The 14,598-nt window shown below is 35.0% G+C and overlaps 1 pseudogene; it reads right to left on the bottom strand.

Annotated features, from left to right (window-relative positions):
• The window catches only part of LOC149553711 (laccase-5-like), an 83,551-nt pseudogene extending 73,984 nt beyond the window's left edge, over window positions 1–9,567 (bottom strand).
• Window positions 9,568–14,598: the final 5,031 nt, after the last annotated feature.

The following is a 14,598-nucleotide window of genomic DNA, read 5'->3' as shown; positions in this document are numbered from 1 at the left end:
CAAATATGGATTATCCTCCATTGAGTACAAGATTAAGTGTGATGATGTGGGGATAAGCCTACAATGGTGTAGCATGAAAATTAGTGGTATAGACAACATGTGCTAAATGAGGAGTGTAGATAACTGTGTTGTCAATATGAAAGCTCAATGAATGATGCATACTCCTCTATTGTAGACACCATGTGCATAGTTAGAGTTGTGTAACTCAATAAGAGTTCACAAACTCCTAAGTGTCTCACCTAAAATAATAATTAAATAATGCATTAACCTAAGTAAACTTAAGTAAGTGTAATAAGTAAATACTTATTTACACCGACACCCCCCCTTAAGTGTAACTTAGGGGAATGCCTTTAAGCTTACAAAATCTAGGATGAAACACAGGATGGATCCCGGCTACTAGGCCATGTTAGGTACCCATGTACATAATGAAGATGTAATCTCCCATAAAGCAGCAAAAGAGGGAAAACCTCATGGAAAAAACCCTCCCACAAAAAGAGAGATAAATAGGGATGCATGGATGGATGGAGTTGTTAGATTATGGTGACTAATTAGGAAAATACTTGTATAAAAGGGTTTAAGGTTAGGTATTTTCATTATGTTGTGATGCAAAATTTCTTCTTGCTGTGGTATTGAGCTATAAGGGATTACGAATTGTAATCAGGTTGTAATCACTAGATTGTAATAATATTGGACTTGCAGTTTGGTGGATGTAGCCCAGGGATCGGGTGAACCATGTTAAATCTTGGTGCCTTGTGTTCATTTTTGTGTGATCTATTATTTTCTGTTATTGGTTATATTTGCATGTAGTTTTTATTTCTATCTATGGTTTATCGTAATAGGATTAATCAAGAATCCTCCATTATGGCATACATCCAGTATATACATAAGAGAATGATGAGAAGAGGAAGAGAGACAAGATAGGCTCCCACCCAAAAGAAGAATGTCGAATAATGACTGCTCCAATGAAGAAGCTAATCCAAGACTGCAAAATGGTGTTCCTCCCCTTAGGAAGAAACAATGTCAAGGGGACAATTGAGATGCTTCCACTGTGTGTGGAAAGAATCCCATAGAAAAGTGATGTCTCTAAAACTTGCTCATGTGGCTGAAGAACCTATCCCAAAGAACTATCTATTTCTGCAACTAATGAAGAACCTTGCTGCAATTGCTGATCATAAGGATCCACAATCACTTCAACCTGTGAGGATCAATCATATAGAGAATGAACAAGAGAGTCTAATGAATCCCTCATGACAACTAAAGAGGGTAGTTTTGCATCAATAAGAAGAGGCAAATCATCAATAATATCCCCCAAATCTATCACTAAACCTGTATCTAGAAGATTGGATGTACCATGTTGTTCTAGACCTATCATTGTGGCTATGTATGCATGTGGACTGAACTAATGAAGTGACCTCTTACTGCATCTATCCATAGAACCCCATGTGTCTGAATCTGTTGAAGCACTATCGCTGAAATCACTATCAGTATCCACACTATATGATGTATTGAGAGGAGTAGAGGACAAGCATGGTGAACTTTCCTCAAAATGTACATCCTTCTCCATGAATATCTGATGTGTCTTAGGGTCTAGAAGTCTATATGCCTTAACACAGTCTTCATACCCAATGAAGGTACAAGGCTGAGGTGACTATGCCTTGCATCCCCTGGAAGATGTCTTTGCCCATGCAAGACAATTAAAGACTCTAAAGTGTGTCATAATAGGTTTTCTGCCACACCATGCCTCAAAAGGAGTTTTTCCATCTAAGGTTGGATGAGGAGAATGATTAAGAATGTGAGTGACACTCGAGATTTCTTTGACTTCTAATGATGGATCTAGAGACTTGGCATGAATCATGCAAATTGCCATAGATTTGGGAGTCCTAATCCGTGGTGTTGTAAAATCTGTCTTATTCGAACTGAATGCTAGTGGAGTCTAAAGATCAATTCCCTCATGTCTACAAAAGTCCCTAAGTCTTCTATTCACATCCATGTTTCCATTGTCCATTCAGAGTACTTTGATGGCTTTCCTAGATTTTTTTTCTACATGAGCCTTGAAGGCTAGAAATGTGTCCAACACTTCATTCTTACTATGTAGAAAGTAGGCCCAAGTGAACCTTGAAAACTCATCAACTAAGGTAAGTATGTAGCAACCCTGGCTAAATGCAAAAGGACCTGCTCATACCATGTGAACCATTTGGAGAACACTTGTTGCTCTTGAAGACTTACCTCTTTTTAACTTCTTCTCTGGATGTATATCCACTAAATCTGTTGAACACTCACCCTTAGAAAAGTTGATTTGAGGTAGACCTTTCACCATGTGGTATGTGCAAAGTTGTTGAAGGTAGTTAAAATCAAGATGACCATACTGCTCCTGCCATAATTACATGTTTGAATTGGATTGAGATAAAAAGGCCTTTGAAGGAGAGTTGGGTACAAAATGAGAGAAAGAGTACAACCTTTTGTTATGATTCACTTTCCCTACTGCAACCAAGGAATCATCTTTAAGGCTGTGCACTTTTACTAAGTCTAGAAGGAGCTCAATTCTATGTCCATCTCAAAGGTGAGTGATTTGGTAGATTGAGAGGAGATTTGAACTTAGGTTTGGAACATAGAGAACCTCTTGAAAATCTCCATTTTCCACCTCCATGTTTCCTTTTCCTTCAACTTCCATTTTTCTATCATTACCCATGAAGATGTGTGGTACCTTTGAGTGATTCATTGAAGAAAAATATTCCTTTGAAGAACCCATGTGATATAAGGCACTAGAGTCAAATATCCATTCTTTTGAAGAGTTTAAATTAGCCATGAGTGCTTGCCCTTTGCCCTTTGAATCTAAAGAAGATCCCTTCTCCTTGAAAGCATTAGGCAATGGAACATAATGTTTCTTCATGATATTGGTTAAATCATCAATCTCCTTGATATAACACTCATGCTCTTCATTAACTGATTTTTTTCAATAAGAACACTTCTTCTTCTCCTTATTGTTGTCCCCTTTCTTGTTGGAATTTGAGGACTTGCCTTGTTGACTAGATTGTGGTGTTGTCTTTTCTGCATCCTTAGATTTATCCTTCTTGCATTTCTTCTCACCCTTTCCTTTGTTTGAAGACTATCCAGCTAAATTTTGAGAACCCTCATTATTGGCCACCAATGCTTTTGACTAAGGTGTTTTGGGAATCCCCATTGATTTCAACTTCTTTTCTTCATCATCCAACAGTTTAGAATATTCATCAAAAGTGACTTTCTTGTAGGCAGACCCTAAGGTAGTCTTTAAGGTATTAAAAGAAGATAAAAATGTGGAATACTCCGATGGTAGCTTGTTATGAATGAGATAGAATAGTTGTCGTCTTTGATTGAACTCCCACAATTACTAACCTTTATCCTTAATTCATTCACCTTAATGATGAAGTCTTGTATTGAATCATACGACTTAGGATCTAAGGATACAAGCTCATCTTCAATTTTGAACACATCCTCTTTAGACACTTTACCATAAAGGCTTTCAAGGGTATCCCAAGCTTTATTGGATGTAGTACACTTCTTGATTTGATACATCATGTTATCATCTACCCCCAAACATATATCACCTAGGGCTTTCCTATCCATGGCTACCCAAGCTGAAATTTCACTTTCTAATGCCTTATCAACTACTAGTTTAGGAAGAGTACCCTCTACATATTGTGAAACTCCATTATGCATTAAGTGATACCACATTTTGATTGACCACAAAGCATAGTTATGAGGAGTTAATTTAGGAAACTTAAAGTTTCCCATAATGCAAAAAATAAAATAAAAGTGCAGAAAGGAGAGAACACAACACCAAGAACACCCCCCCTTTTTACTAAATTAAGAAACCCCCCCAAAATAGATACTTTGGGCACTTTATTGGTAGTGCAATTATAATGGGCCACTTCCTAATTTTGGCCTTTATGGACTTCTAATTTTTCTCATTACAACCTCTTAATAGAGTACAAATCTAAAACTTTACAATGTGCTACAATTCTAAAGCATTACAAAGCAAAGAAAGGCTCTATTGCCAAAAGTGACAATTTGGTCCACACAACCCTACAATTTGATACCAGATTTGGAAAGTAGACAAAAAATAGCACACTTTCAAAGAAAATAGAACCTGTTTTCAACTCCAGATGTGCCCATACAAAGCATTTGAAGTTGCAAAAAGTAGGATTATGCAAGTACAGTCACCCAAAAAATGCAATTTCTGAACAATCCATGTAGTAAAACCAAAAAATAGCTACACCACTAAAAAATATAGAAACTTCTACCCAATTTCACAAAAAATTGCACCTGATTTGGAGTCTAGATGTGTGAGTTATGGCCTCTTGAAGTTGGACTGCAAAAACCAAAATAAATTTGGAGAGAGGTTGCATCTGCAAAATATAGGGTAAAATTTGATGGTCATACAACCATCTCAGCAATTCAATTTGGCCCTAAAATAACATTCAGATGAGCATCAATTTTAAATGCATATATGGATGACATCAATGTCTCCTTTGCCCTTCAATGATGTCATGATGATGTTATCATGTACGAAATTGTACGAATGGGGTATGTGTCTGCTAAAGTATGCTAGTGATTATGTGATGATGTGGCATAAAGTCGAAGGCTGATAGGAATGATAATATAGGCTGGTAAAAATGCCATGATGCTCCTTGCATGGTAGAGAAGACTGTAATCTAAGTTGGCGGATGATTGTGCTGACTGGATCCCTGTTAGTGTGTTGTCACTATAGCTAGGTGATTAAAAATCTCCATGTGGCACAATGACTTTGTGTAGTCAGTGTCCAATCCAGCCACTACCCTAGCGTCATGTGTCCTATGGTAACATCTATAAAGCTAGCAGTTGTCTGCGAACTGCTAATTTTGCGCTTACTTGGAGCGCTTACAATTATCCACATGGTGGTGGTACTGCCTTTGTGGCAGTCTACGTGGATGTTGACTTAGAATATTACCCATCACCATGGAGGGAGCTACCAAATTTATTACACAGTTGCCAAAATGTTTTTCATCACTAGAATCAGTGGGAAATATCCCACATTCAGCGGGTGAGCACTATATGCGCTGTTTAAAATGAACCCTATGCATGAAATATAAAAAAGCCAAAGCAATTGGTGGAGGTTATTCTCACCATGGTTGTGATATGTATGGCCAGTGCCAGATAGTGATGTCTATGCTCCAATTTGTAGAGATGCCCGTGGGGGTAGATTACAAAGATGCCCATAGGTTGTTGAGATTGGGCTGCCGGATGGGGAAAATTTTAGGCCACTACTATGTTTGGCCAGTAGGTGGTCTAGAATTTGCAGAGTTATATTGTACAGATTATATCCCAAATTTGATTAATTGTTCACATATAAAATTAAACCTATAATAAATTAATCAAAAAAAATCCACCAAATACACAGAGCTAAGCTTGGGTGGCATTGCCTGGTTCAGCAAAAATATTTTCTTTGATAGGGCAATAGAAAATTTCCAAAAATAACAAATCCAGAAATAAATTATAGAGAATAAATTAGATTTGAAAATTAATTAAATTGTAGATCTGAGAATGACCATACTCAATCGACAAATTGGGGCCTTCAGGTTTTGATTTGCAAAAAAAAAATTGCCTCACAATTGACTTTGAGCTAAGGTTGTTTATAGTCAATTTTCATTGGTTCATCATTCTGGATGCAATGGCAAGGTCAGATTTGGCTCTAGACACTCCCAATTTCTACAACACTTTGGATTTAGGTTGAGGTGATGAAGCAAGTGAGAGGTCTCAAATAGCTATGTGAAGAGAATCTCCCTCAGCTTTGATACCATGTAAGAATTTGGTGTATGCCAGAATTCACCCAAGAACTAAAGAACTCAACACAAGAACACAGTAGACCAAAATAGACAAAGTATGATTAGAATGATGATATTAATTCAATAACTAGTTGAGAGTACACTAGGAGTGCCTAAATATAAAAGCCTCAAGAGAGCTTCTAGAATGCATAGAAGTAAGTGACATGGTAAACTTGTCATACAACTAGGCACATATCCACCAAATATGGATTATCCTCCATTGAGCACAGGATTAAGTACGATGATGTGAGGATAAGCCTACAATGTTGTAGCACAAAAATTAGTGGTGTAAACAACATGTGCTAAATGAGGAGTGCAGATAACTATGTTATCAATATGACAACTCTGTGAATGATACATACTCCTATGTTGTAGACACCATGTGCATAATTAGAGTTGCATAACTCAATGAGAGTTCAAAAACTCCTAAGTGTCTCACCTAAAATAATAATAAAATAATACAAAATAATTAAATAATGCATTAACTTAAGTAAACTTAAGTAAGTGTAATAAGTAAATATTTATTTACACCAACAAAGGGCATAAAGAATTAAAGAAAGAAAACCATTTGTCAATATTTTCATTTTACTCTAAATCGCTACTAGTTTCCCTATAAAGAATTGCAACAAATCTTTCACCTTGTCCATGCCCTCTTTTATAGCAATAACTTTATTAAGGAGGTCTAGCATTTTAACTAGCAATGGTATCAACCAATCAAAGAATTGCATGTATTTTCACCATTGTTGGAAGATTGGATCAAGCCACCCTATTGATTCTTTGCACATTTGTTCTACAGATTGTGAATTGATGAATACATTATAGGCAACTTGAGATATTATCTTCAAAATGCTTATTTTGTGATTTAGTAGATTCATCATAACATTCTTATTTGTTGCACTATCAGATTAAGGAACCTCTATTACCACCCTCACCACAAGAACTGGCACTATCACCCCTATAGGTATCTCTTCTATTTGGGCTTCTACTTATACAATGTGCTTTTCCTCTTCCACTTCTTTAGGTGCATGTTCTACCTCTATTACATTGTTGAGTTGTTCTTTTAGGGATGCCACCTTTGCTTCTAGGCTCTAAAGTCTCCCTTCCAACTCCTCTATCCTCTATTTTTGCACAGATCTCATTTTGAGCTTTTCCTCATACAATTTTCTGACATCTAGACATTCATTGTATATAGCAGCTAGCCTATCTTCAATTTGATCTACCTTTACCTCATACATGATTGCAAAGTGTTTGAATAGGCTAGAGATCTCTTTTCTAGTGGCATTGTCTAGTGTCCATACAATCATATTGCCTTGTGTAGTTTCCTATATGTCTATCATCTTAGGCTTTTTTGTGTTAGGGGCAACACTCCACATTACTAGGGTTTTTGTGTTTATATTAAACCCTGACCCCCTATTCAGTCCCTCACTGCGACTAACCTCATAGCTAATGATGTTGTCTTGTCTCCTTAATTGATCAAGAACAAAAGTTCTCTCAATATCCCAATTTGGTATCAGAATCATACCACTCCTATCCACCAACTTCCTAGCTTTTGTAGGGGTCATTGTCTCACTTTCTAGATAATAGGCTAGCAGTTTATCTGCCAATTCTTTATTTTTCTCAGGATCCTCTCTTGGCATGAGGTTCAATCTAAGCTCATTCTATTTTATTTTATAGAGAAAGCTTTTAAATTTTGATTATTTAATGAAATCATCATCATCCATAAATTTTTTAGATTGGATGGGTCTATCATCCAATCTTGATGCTACAATTTGAAGATCACTAGAGGCTTTTCTTGACTCTGTAGTGCTTTGATGCAAATAATTTTTCCTGCTAGGCCCTACTTACCACCCTCTCTAGGATGTGCATTTTTTTCTACCTCTTATTCCCCTTTGGCACCCATGTTGTAGATGATGGTTGCTCCTCCTCCACATCAACCTCCAATTGTTCTTCTAGCTAAGGGGATGCTCTATTTATAGTTTCTTCCTTTCCATTTGGTTCATGTGGAATATGATACATGATGTAATCAAAATTTTCTACCTTCTTCCTTAAGTTACCAGGGTAGGGGATCTCTATATAGAAACCTTTAAAATTAGGATTTGTCCTTTTCAAGGCCTCCTCCACCTTACTTCTTTCACCATACTTTCCTAATAGCTCATCAGCCTCCCCTATTGCTACTATATTAGCAATTAAATTTTCTATAGGGATTGGATTGCTAGGAGGTATAATGTAACACCTGATGGCTTTAACTTCATTTGTAATGTAGTTCTTAGGGTCATACATCCTATAAGGTCCAGTGGAAAATTTTTACTAGCCTAGGTATTCAATCAATTCTTCAAATGCATTCTTCCCTATTTCAAAATATCCTACCCTAAAAGTTTTACAAACAAATGTGGGTTTGTGTAGAGAAGGAGAGATCATTTCATTGTTCATCAATAGGAATTGCCAAAAGAATTCAATAATGGCTAATCTAGGGTGTAAATACTTGGGCAAAATGTGAGGAGGCTATGAGCATGCATATACTCTCACCAATGTGCACTCCTTAAACAAAAATATGTCCCCCTAGTTATGATCTAATTTTGTTTTCTCATCCAAGAAAGAGGGTCTAAGAAAAAAATTCCAAACATTTGGGGCCCTAAATAAAGTGTGGTCTAATTGCCTCATAATCACAAAACTAAACAAATTTAAAAATACAAGTGCATTTGAATAATGGAAATTTCTATCCCAAATGTGAGTCCATAGTTGCATAGGTAACTCACCAAATTCATGAGAAGTTTGATCAATGAAGTCCTGATTGATGTAACCAATACTATAATACAAGATTAGGTGCATCACTAGTGAATAATGATGGAACTTGAAATCCTTCATTTCTCCCTTCTTTGCATTGGCAATTTCATTATGCATGTTGTCCATGATGAATGCCACATAATAATATTCTTTGTGGTGGAAAGGGTCTTGTATGTCACGTGCCATTAGAAATAAGGAACCATAGACACAATCCTTTGCACCATCACTACCAAGAACTTTGTGTAGTCCATATACATTATTCTTGAAGTAATTCTTAAACCTACTCAAGGGAAAACAATCCCCTACCTTCTTTGGAATCAGCCTTGCCTTTTTTACATTATAAGGGATGTGGGGTAGCATCACATTGTTCACAAAATAGGTCTTATTTTTCCCAAATTTCCCTTGTATGTCTTCAATGTTAATAGGGACATCCATTTTCCCTTCTAATCCAAAAGCTTCTATAAAAGAAGTCCTATCTAATGTGCACAAAAAGCTCCCATTATGCCTTTGGAATGTCCTAGTGATTAGATTGTAAGAATTTACCAATGCCTTTAACAAGTCCACATCAATGAACACTTTTGGGAATATCAACTTTGCCATGTTCCTATTCCATGGGCTATAGATTAGTATGTTTTTAGTTCTATTTTGGTAGAAATATAAAAAAATAGATTAAAACCATCAATCCTAGGGCATTTTGCATCCCTGACTAGGAAATAAAGGTCTTTAAAAATATGGTCATTTTCTTAAATGGCATTGGATGACCATAGATGAAGTTTAGCCAATATTCTGCATGCTTATTTGGCTTCCTAACCATTGACTTCTTCTCTATCTTGACAAAACCCTTCTTCCTTTTTCCTTCAGCTATGGCCTCTACAACATTGTCAACCTCATCTTCAACCTCTACTTCTTCTATAGGAACCTCCTCGAGTTCTTTGTTAGCCATTTTTTCTACAAATTAGATTTTGAACCCTTGCAAAAGTAGCATAGAAGTCATGAGGCTATGGATAGTTGGAATTTTTTTTCAAAATAGGAACATAAACTCTTCGAAATGGCAATATCCAGAACATTCAATCAAATATTTATGATTTAATCATACAATCTACTAGCTTTTTTAATAAATACTACATGCACAAGCTTCTAATACTACCCCCATCGACTATTGGCATGGAATATCATCTATGAAATTCAATCCTGATGTACTTTTCAATGTTTTATTTTACTTGGCCATGGTGAATTTGTCCTTTTTTCTAAATTGGCATGACACCTCAGCTGCTTTCTTTTAAAAGAAAATTCTAGTTTATCATTCATACACTTAAGTCAAAATCTTTCAATATTTGTAACCCCAGAGACACACCTAGCTAGCCTTTACATCTATCTAATGATGCCTCAAAATACTCCAAGCGTAGAAGCATTAGGGTTTCTTTACCACTATATTGAATTTTCTTTTACATTCTTATGTAACCCCTTACAACATAAAATCTTAATTCTCCTAAATAGATACTTATGTTCTTATGTTTCAAGCCTTCCTCATATGAGCATAAAGCCTTTTCTATGATCTACACTTTACCCTTTATGTTGATATGCACACATATCACTGGAATCCTTAAGAAAATTCTTTATGTTGTTATGCTTACTTCACTACTCAGGACATCATAACACTTTACACATTCATCCTCCAATCATACGCTTAAGGCTTTACCCATGGCATCATAATATATCTTATCTTTTCTTTATTTCTTCTTTGTGCCTACATGAGTTACCTTAACCTCATAACATCAGAAAGATTTTACAAATGGCATCCCACTCTTATGTTTCTCCTTTCTCTTAGTAGTGTAAAGCCTTATTTTCATTCCTCCATCTATTCTTTTACACCTATATTCTTAGACTTAGCTCATAACCACAGAGAAAGGGATGAAAAAAACCTTTGTTCATATAGTGACTATGTAATCATAAAGGCATAATGAGAAATTTCACTTTTCACTTATCAACAACCTAAATTGAATCTCTTAAAAATAGAAAAGAACATTGTTGTTGATTTTAGGCACATGCAAAATGAAGAACTTAAGTTGTCTACCACATGGGTTGGGCCCATCTAATGTGTATGACATGTCATCATTTGATTCATTCTCGTCAAGTCCCATCTAACAACTCAACAAGTTCCACTCAGCATGATCACCATTATAACATGGCTTTATGATTGTCTGCAAGTCCAAGAAGTGAAGGTACGTAAATAAAATTGAACTTCACTTTCATTCTTATGAGTTCCTTTTACATGGTAAACCATAAGAAACTTTATGCCTTCTCATAAACCATCCTTTACGCCATGCTAGAATATTACACCTTTATACCATTCACTAGAACATAGGTGCATAGATCAAACCACAATACTTTTCCACCCCTTCGCTCAACAATTTACTCATATTCTGGTAAAATGATCTGACACATCTCCTTTAAAACCTTTTATGCTCATATTCTCAACACTTTAACGTATGACTAGAAATACCTTTTCAAACTCCTTTCACTAACCCACTCAACTTATCACCATAAAGCTGTAAGAGAACTTTCAAAGCATAAAAATCCTTTATGCCTCTTTTCCCAAGGATCAAACATATGATTGGGGAACCTTAAAATGAACTATTTTGCTACTATAGAAAGCATAAGCATATGATCATAAAACATGAACTCCTTTACACCTTTATGTTGCTTGGTGAAATGTGACCATGGAAACATGAGCAAGAAGGTACTTCATTCTTATGGGAAACCCTACACCATAAGACCACAAAGGGAAGAACTTAAGCACTTTACAAACCCTTTTGAAATTTTGAAAAAGACCTAGGTGTTCAATGACTGCTTTATTGAGAAACCTTGAGAATTTAAAAGAATTTAAACAACACATGAACCAAGGCATGACTAGGAAAACCTAAATTTTGAAAAAATTATAAGGAACAAAACTCTAATATGCATGATAAAATGACATAAATGATTTTTCACCAAGTTTTTAGAGCTCCTCTAGATTGTGAAAAATCATACCAACAAAGAGGAAAATAAGGGTTACTATTAGTGTAAGAAAAAAACAAGAAATTTTTAATTGTAGAGAATAAGTAGGTACAAGAGAACCAAAGAAGAACCCATGGAAAACATATTTACAACTACTTTTTAAAAAGTTTAGACATATGAAACTGGCACTCAACTTCTGCAAACTTTCCTTTGGCAACCGAGTGAACTCAAATAGAAACTATCTTCTAAACTAGGCAAACTTTGGAATGCTCGAAATACATAGGAAACTAGAAATGATATGACATTTTGTGTAACATCAAAGACAATACCCAATTAATCAATTATTTCCAACAATCTCCCTCTTTGGCATTGATGACAACACAACATGTCATAATACAATGAAATTTTTAGAGCAAGAATAAAGTAAGGAACATATACTTAGTTTCATTTTGATTCTCATCCATGAGAACTCCTTCTATCAATGTGAACTCCCTCTACCTTTAGTTTCTCCCTCTTTCAACAAAACTCTTCCTTCAACATGTTCCTTTGATAGAAAAATCTCCTTTTTTGATATTAGACCAAGTTCTTCCTCTTTGACATTGCCAAAAAAAAAATCTTCATTTTTGGAAAGATTATGTCCAATATACATAGGTGTTCCAATAGGTTTTGAGTCTTCCATCCCAAACTTCTTCAGTATCTTTTTGACATTTTTGGATTGAGTAATATAGATACCATCTTTCTTCTACTCAATTTGCAATCAAAAAAAGAATTTTATCTCTCCAAACATGGACATCTCAAATTATTTTCTCATCTCTACTGAAAATGGCTTGCATAAGTCATCATTTCCTATAAATAAAGTGTCATCCACAAATATTTCTACCAACATATTCTTATCTGGTCCTTCTTTGATATACAAACTGTTGTTATCATTTGTTCTTTGGAAACTAATTTTTATCAAGTAGTTATGAAGTCTTTCATACCAAGCTTTGGCATCTTTCTTTAGACTATACAAATCTTTGTGCAATTTATAGACCATATCTTTTCTTCTAGGATCTACATTTCATATTCTGATGCTCTCTCATCCTGATGATGGATCATGTAGTATGATCCGAAATGTTGATGCTAAAAAAACTCACACAATCTAATCCAGAAACATTGCTCACATCTACAAAACTATCAGGTTGTTCAATGTAGACTTCCTCATCAAGAATTTCATTCAAGAATAGCAATTTTACATCTATTTGATGAACTTTAAATGCTTTGTATACTACATATTCTAATAAAGTCCTAACACTTTCTAATCTTGAAATAGGAGAAAATTTTTCAACATAATCAATACCTTCTTCTTGAGAATAACCTTTACAAACTTACCTTTCTTTATTTCTTGAAACTTCTTCATCTTAATTTAGCTTATTTCTGAATACCCATTTTGTATCAATTGCATTTTTATCCTTGGGTCTAGGAACAAGAGTCCAAGTCTTATTCTTCTCTATCTATTCTATTTCTTCATTCATAGCTTCAATCCAACTTTCATCATCCGAAGCATCTTTAACATCTTTATACCTTTCTAATTAGGTGCATGATGCTTTCTAGCATATCTTCCTAACATAGGTACTTTGGATTTAGGACATGTTCCATTAACCTCTTCATGATCTTCTATGTTAAGCTTGGGTCCCACTGTCTGTGACTCGGGTCTTTCTGACTAAGTTTCCTCAGGCATTGGCTTAGTAGTGTTTGACTATGACTTGGATTGTACTAGATGCAACTTGGTAGCTTTTGGATATTTTGGAGACTTGTGAGGTGTAGCCTCCTAACTTCTAGATAGATACAGTACCATATTAGGTTCATAATAAACAAACTTTCTATAATCCTTAGGTTCTTTACTACTTTCCTCTTCACTCTTTTCAACAAATTCATCAATCCTCAAATGTGCACTTTTTATGATCTCATGACTTGTTAGATTCAAACACTTGTATGCTTTACTTATGGAGGAGTATCCTATGAATATGCCTTTATCACCTTTGACATCAAATTTACCTTTCCTAGATTCCTCTAAGATATAACATTTGCTACCAAACTTTCAAGTAATTTACATTGGGTTTGTATCCATACCATATTTCATAAGTAGTTTGATTTGAGTCTTTCTTCAATTGTACTCTATTCAAGGTATGCAATATAGTATTGATTGCTTCCTTTCAATATTTGATTGCAACACTCTTTTCTATCATCAAGGTTCTTGCACAATCCATGATGGATCTATTCCTTCTTTCATCTATCCCATTATGCTAAGGTGTACTAGGAGCTGACACTTGTCTCTTAATTCCTTTTTCAATTTAGAATTCATTTAAATCATTGGAAATTAATTCACCTCCTCTATCTAATCTCAAAAGTTTTAGCTTCTTTCCATCTTCTTTCTCTAATCTAGCCAGATACAACTTTAACTTTTATAAAGCTTCAAATTTTTCTTTTAGATACATTAGAGTCATCATTCCAGAATAGTCATCAACAAATAGAATAAAATAGTTATCTACTTATTAGCTATCTATTCCAATAGGTACACATAAGTCTATATGTACTAGCTTGAGGACATCTTCTAAATGATAGTCTTTTCTTCTAAAACTTGTCATTCCCATTTTAAAAATTTGACAATTTTTGCATAGACCCATATCAAGTTTTCTCAAACTAGGAATACCTCTTACTCTTCTATTTTTTCTTATCTTGACAAGATTGTCAAAGTTCACATGACACAACCTTTTATGCCATAACCAACTTTCTTCTACTTGAGCAATAAAACATGAACTTTCACTGAGATCTAGGTACAATAGGTTACCTATTGTTTATTTTCCAAACCCAACTAGATTTCCCTTTCCATCCAATGGTTTGGCTTTTCCATTCATGAATTTTACCTAAAATTCAATGTTATTCAATTGTGCTACACTTAGTAGATTATGTTGTAGTCCTTCAACCTAATAAGCAT

The sequence above is a fragment of the Cupressus sempervirens genome, chromosome 6 (assembly GCF_028749045.1).
Source record: "Cupressus sempervirens isolate cs-2001-9-10 chromosome 6, ASM2874904v1, whole genome shotgun sequence".
NCBI classification, from domain to species: domain Eukaryota; kingdom Viridiplantae; phylum Streptophyta; class Pinopsida; order Cupressales; family Cupressaceae; genus Cupressus; species Cupressus sempervirens.
Note: the sequence above shows the minus strand (reverse complement) of the source record. Positions and strands in the feature narration are given on the sequence as shown.